Consider the following 6,942-nt stretch of genomic DNA (forward strand, 5'->3'; position numbering starts at 1 on the left):
ACACAGAGCTCCTGGTGGTGGGAGGAGAGCAGAGGAAAAGGACAAAGGAAGCAAGAAGAGAAAGGTAGGAGGGACAGAGGAAAAGGAAAAACAAATAGGAGAACCCCCAATGTCCCCAGTAATTCTAAGGGACAAAGTCCTAGGTCGGAAATAAAATGCTGCCCCTACAATCTAGTGTTTTCCTTTCCTAAAAATCAGCCGGCACCTGATGGATCAGACTGAACAGGTTCCAAACCTCTTCGAGGCTCTTACCTTCTATACAGGGACGTCTGTTTTTGAGCAAAACTACGAAAAGAAAAGGAGAAAACTCCGAAGAGGGTCCTCCTTGCGCTCACGTAAGTGCAAGTGAATGCTCTCTCAGTCCTCCAGGAGAGACCTCGAGAAGGAGACGTGCTGAAGCAAAGCCACAGGGATCTCCGAGGTGGCCCCTGTCCTGCACCCCTGTCCTGCCTGGCTGATGTCAAGACCTCTCTGTGAGGTCATCGCCTCCCCACCACCTTTGTCCAATCGACTGAGGTCCTGCCAAAGGCCCTTGTGATGTCACTGCCACACCCACCCCTCCTTTGCAGTGCTGATGTCCTGCCCCTGTCCAGCCACACCGGATGTTTGAGCTGCTTCCCCTGGATCACCCCATGCAATGAGCGTTCATTGTGGGCTCAAGCCAAATACACAGTAAAACTTCAGAGGCTTCTCCCCATGCAACGCACAGTTTTTCATAAATTAGTAGACTTTATGGACAGAAGAGACAATTAGAGCATGTCTTCTGACCCCCTGCATATCACATGGTTTCTGTAGAGCATAGGAGCTAGTTTTTGACTACACATGTTCCAGAAAGGCATGTAGTCTTCATTAGAAGACATCAAGAGGTGGGGAATTCCCACCACTTCCCTTTCTAGTTTGTTCCTTTGGGGATTCATCCTCACGGTTGAATATGTGTGCCCTCTTTCTCATATGAATTGGTCTCTTTTGAGTTTCCAGCCACTGGGTCTTCTTATGCTTTTCTCTGCTAGATCCATGAGCCCTTTCATACACGATAGTTTCTCTCCATAAAGTCACTTCAACACTTCAATGACGTCACCTCCCGATCTTTTTTATCATCTAAACAGGCTGAGCTCTTTCAATAGCTCCCTCGCAGGCATTTTTCTCCAGCCCTCAAAACGTTTCATTGCTTTTTGCTGCCCCATCTCCAATATTTCCAAATCTTTTTCAAAGGTGGACGCCAAAACTGGATGCAGGACTCCATGATCCATCTTCCGCATGGTGTGTCACCTCCCTGTGCTCCTCATTGCTCTTTTCATACATCTAATGATGGCTTTAGCCCCATTCACCACAGCATCACCCTGGGTGCTCTTGTTGAATGGCTTGCCCAGCATGGCCCCGAAATCCTCTTCACAGTCAGTGCTTTCCTGGGTACACTGCCCCATTCTGTAGGTGTGGCCTGCATGCTTTGTTCCAGCGATAGGACCCTTCCTTTGGTTCTTTTCAAAGTGGTTTTCTTTGAATGGGTCCAGCTTCTCAAGGGATCCGATTGCTCTGTGTCACTGCCCTCTCCTCATCATTAATTACCACTCTGCTACTATTTTATCACCCACCAATGTTAGCAGCAGTGATTTTTTTATTTGGGTTGCAGTTCCTTGATATTTATTTTCAAGAATTAGTCCCTGAGAGCATCTTCATATCCCTAGTGCCCAGAACCTGCTCCTCACAGCACAGCGAGAAAAGGCCGCGCAGCCCAGCTGTGCCGTAGGGGCTAAGCACAGAACGAACTTCAGAGCTTGTGCCATCCATAGCTTCTGAACAACATGTGGGGGGTCATCAGCTTAGAAATACACTCTAGACCGGTAGCGCAGACAGGCCCCAAATGTATCTAAGTGTCCCGCCTTGAAAAACAGGAGAGAAGAAAACATAACCTTGAGTAGCGTTATTTTATAGTTGTGGAAACTGAGGCACACAGAAGCAAAGAGATTCGCTCATGGTCAAAAAGCCAGGAATAGAAAACGGCAGATCTGCTGATAGTCAGTCCCGGCCCCTAGCCGTGTTTGTCCTGGCCTCTCTGCTTCAGCTCCAGTGACAACCCGAGTCGAGGTTTTCTTCATCTCCGTGTCCTTTAACTTCACGTCACTGCAGAAGAAAGATTGTTTCTGAGCAGCTGGCTCTAATGCATGGAGATGTCTTTCCAGAAGACGTGCTCTGGCTCAGTCCCATGTCGTGGGTTTCCTGGAGGAAGCGCTCGGTGACGTTCTAGGGCCTGTGTTACACAGAAGATGGACAGAATGGTCCTTTCTGACCTTCATTTTTTTCTTTCGCTCGGAGGATAACGCTGGACATTTTCTCTCATTCACTTTCCTTTGGAATAATTTCAATCCAGTCCAAAGGATTTCCTCTTCCATTATGTCTTCAGCACCTTTCCTAGCAAACAGTTACTGTTCGAGCCCAGGTTTCCAGTTTCAGGCTGTCCCAGGGTGAGATGGCCATGAAAGGGGTAGTAGCTGAACTGAACCTCTCCCCAGGTGAAGGGAATAAATTACGGGGTTCACGTGAGAAGGAGCAGCATGTAACTAGGATCCAGGCCTGTTGGGCGATATAAGAACAGCCTGTGCTCAGCCAGGAGAGAGACCCGCAATGGGAGCAGGCCTGGGAGGGGCTTAGATAGTCCTTTCAAGGCAGTTTGGGTACACAGTAGGGGATGGAACAGCCAAGCTGCTAGGGTCGGGAGCTGGGCCTCCTGGCAGAGTCCAAGAACGAAAGCACAGCATCTGCCAGGAAGGGAGTCCCCACAGAGGGACACTGTAATCTCCCAGGGAGGGAAAAGGCTCTCACTGCCATTTCTTAACCTCATGGGGTGTTCTCCTGCTCCGCCAACCCCACCCGTATTTCAGCATCTCCAGGTGCCTGAGGGAGCAGGAACCAGAGGCCATCCTGCAGCTGGGACAGAGATGGAGGTTGAGGACCTACCTGCCCGTGGTGCCCATGGTGCAGGACAGCCCTCAGAACATGCGAATGCAGCTCCAGATCTGGGAGCAGCTTCCCTTTGCTGGACGACACCTTGCAGGTTGCGGGGAGTGAGACAGGCACTAACTTTTGGTAACCCTCAGTGGGTTCAGAGGGTAATGGTTTGTAGAAAGTGGTGTTGGAGAGCTTTACAAAAACTAGGCAAGCCATTTACAACACACACTTTGCTTCTCTACAAAAGAAAAAGGACACTAACCCATCTAAACTACTACATGCCACAAGGGGCCACAACAGTGGTTCCTTTAACCCACCCAGCAATATTGTTAATCTATCCAGCTATAGTCTTAGCCCAGCAGAAGAAGCTGTCCTATCTCGGGGCCTCTCCTTCTCCCCCCTACCCCCACGAACAGGATACAGTTCTGTGGTGACCTAGAATCCTATTTTCTACGTCTCCGACTCAAGGAATATTTCCAACACACCTCTGAACAGCACACTAACTCACAGAGAGCTTCCTACCAAGACTACAAAAAGAAGGATTCTGGGTGGACTCCTCCTGAAGGTCGAAACAACAGACTGGACTTCTACAGAGAGTGCTTCCGCTGACGTGCACGGGCTGAAATTGTGGAAAAGCAGCATCACTTGCCCCATAACCTCAGCCGTGCAGAACACAACGCCACCCACAGCCTCAGAAACAGCTCGACATCGTAATCCAAAAGGCTGATAAAGGAGGTGCTGTCGTCATCATGAATAGGTCGGAATATGACACAGACAGCTCACAGACAGCTGCAGCAGCACAGGAGCTAGCAAACAGAGCTGTAAACAGGGGAGTTTGAGTGGGAGTTTGAAAGGGGAGTTTGTCTTGTGGTGCTTGTGTGGGGTTTGGTTTTGCTGTGGGTGGTGGTGTTTTGGTGTGGTTTGTGTTTCCCAGATTAACAGGATTTAGGTGGGAAGGCTATGACAGATTCAGAGGTGGCAGTGGGAGTGACCCATGTAGCAGATGACACAATGAAGATGACTGGATGTGGAAGCTGTGGTATGTACATGATCCTGGAGGGGGCACCTGGTAAGAGTTTTGTCTGCATGAAATGCCGTCTGATAGAGCTGATGGAGGAAAAGATCAGAGGTTTGGAGATGCAGGTGGAAAGTCTGGTAGAGTTTAGGAAGGGGTTTGAGCAGATTATGGAGCAAAGACATGAGGTATCTGAAGGGAAAAGCTCAGACTTGCAGATGGAAGCAGGACTGGGGAATTCTGAGGGGAGACTGGGTGAGGAAAGTGGTCAGTGGAAGCATGTGACTAAAAGAACTAGGCAGAGGAAAAGACGGGCTAGTGAAGGAGAAATAGAGCTTCAGAATAGGTTTGCAGAGTTGGAAAATGAAGAAGGGGCTCAGCAGGTAGTCACTGAAGGTGACAGGGCAAGGAAGAAGAGAAGAGCGGTTAGTCCTATAGGAAAAGGGGAAGAGTTAATGGAGATTACACCAAATATGAGCCCCAGGAGGATACAGGATGGGTTAAAAAGGATTACAAGGGAGAATGGGAATGGAAAAAACTTGCAGCCAGAGGGAACAGGGGATAGACTGGAGAATAGCACCGTCACTAGGAAAAGGCAGGTCTATGTGATTGGGGACTCTTTATTGAGAAGAATAGATAGGCCTGTAACCAGAGCTGATCCAGAAAATAGGAGGGTGTGCTGTCTTCCAGGTGCTAAGATACGGGATGTAGACCTGAGGTTAAAAAGGATTCTAAAGGGAGCGGGAAAGAATCCCCTAATTATCCTTCATGTGGGAACAAATGATACGGCTAGATTCTCACTGGAAAATATTAAGGGAGACTATGTTAGGCTGGGGAGGACGCTTAAGGAAATTGAGGCTCAGGTGATCTTTAGTGGGATTCTGCCTGTTCCTAGAGAAGGGCAACAAAGGTGTGACAAGATTATGACTATCAATAGATGGCTTAGGCAGTGGTGCTATAAGGAGGGCTTTGGGATGTATGGCCATTGGGAGGCATTCATGGATAGAGGACAGTTCTCTCGGGATGGACTTCATCTGAGTAGGGAAGGAAATAGACTTCTAGGATGGAGGCTGGCACAACTGATTAAGAGAGCTTTAAACTAGGAATTTGGGGGAGATGGTTGGGAGATGTCCAGGTAATCTCCACGCCAGAATTTAGCATAGAGTGGAAAGAAAATGAAGTAAGAGTGGATACAGCTGTAGGTAGGAGGAAGGGCAGTGTAGATACAAGTCTAATAGGTTATACTGGTAGTAAAATAACCGTGCCTAATAGGGTACAGAATGTGAGTGAGGCCAAACAGCAAAAATTAAGATGTTTGTACACTAATGCAAGGAGCCTAGGTAACAAAATGGAGGAACTAGAGTTACTGGTGCAGGAAGTGAAACCAGATATTATAGGTATAACAGAGACCTGGTGGAATAGTCGTCATGACTGGGCTACAGGTATTGAAGGGTATGTGCTGTTTAGGAAAGACCGAAATAAAGGTCAAGGTGGTGGAGTAGCACTGTATATCAATGATGAGATAGAATGTAAAGAAATAAGAAGCGATGAAATGGATATGACTGAGTCTGTCTGGGCAATAATTAAATTGGGGAAGAAAACTATTAGAGCCTCCCCTGGGATAGTGCTTGGGGTGTGCTATAGACCGCCGGGATCTAATTTGGATATGGATAGAGCCCTTTTTAATGTTTTTAATAAAGTAAATACTAATGGAAACTGTGTGATCATGGGAGACTTTAACTTCCCAGATATAGACTGGAGGACGAGTGCTAGTAATAATAATAGGGCTCAGATTTTCCTAGATGCGATAGCTGATGGATTCCTTCAGCAAGTAGTTGCTGAACCGACTAGAGGGGATGCCATTTTAGATTTGGTCTTGGCGAGTAATGAGGATCTCATAGAGGAAATGGTTGTAGGGGATAATCTTGGCTCAAGTGATCATGAGCTAATTCAGTTCAAACTGAATGGAAGGATTAACAAAAATAAATCTGCAACTAGGGTTTTTGATTTCAAAAGGGCTGACTTTCAAAAATTAAGGAAATTAGTTAGGGAAGTGGATTGGACTGAAGAATTTATGGGTTTAAAGGTAGAGGAGGCCTGGGATTATTTTAAATTAAAGCTGCAGAAGCTATCGGAAGCCTGCATCCCAAGAAAGGGGAAAAAATTCATAAGCAGGAGTTGTAGACCAAGCTGGATGAGCAAGCATCTTAGAGAGGTAATTAAGAAAAAGCAGAAAGCATATAGGGAGTGGAAGAAGGGAGGGATCAGTAAGGAAAGCTACCTTATTGAGGTCAGAATATGTAGGGATAAAGTGAGACAGGCTAAAAGTCAAGTAGAGTTGGACCTTGCAAAGGGAATTAAAACCAATAGTAAAAGGTTCTATAGTCATATAAATAGGAAGAAAACAAAGAAAGAAGTGGGACCGCTAAAAACTGAGGATGGAGTGGAGGTCAAGGATAATCTAGGCATGGCCCAATATCTAAACAAATACTTTGCCTCAGTCTTTAATAAGACTAAAGAGGATCTTAGGGATAATGGTAGCATGATAAATGGGAATGAGGATATGGAGGTAGACATCACCATATCTGAGGTAGAAGCGAAACTCAAACAGCTTAATGGGGCTAAATCGGGGGGCCCAGATAATCTTCATCCAAGAATATTAAAAGAATTGGCACAAGAAATTGCAAGCCCATTAGCAAGAATTTTTAATGAATCTGTAAATTCAGGGGTTGTACCATATGATTGGAGAATTGCTAACATAGTTCCTATTTTTAAGAAAGGGAAAAAAAGTGATCCAAGTAATTATAGGCCTGTTAGTTTGACATCTGTAGTATGCAAGGTCTTGGAAAAAATTTTGAAGGAGAAGGTAGTTAAGGACATTGAAGTCAATGGTAAATGGGACAAAATACAACATGGTTTTACAAAAGGTAGATCGTGCCAAACCAACCTGATTTCCTTCTTTGAGAGAGTAACAGATTTTT

The sequence above is a fragment of the Lepidochelys kempii genome, chromosome 14 (assembly GCF_965140285.1).
Source record: "Lepidochelys kempii isolate rLepKem1 chromosome 14, rLepKem1.hap1, whole genome shotgun sequence".
Lineage (NCBI taxonomy): Eukaryota > Metazoa > Chordata > Testudines > Cheloniidae > Lepidochelys > Lepidochelys kempii.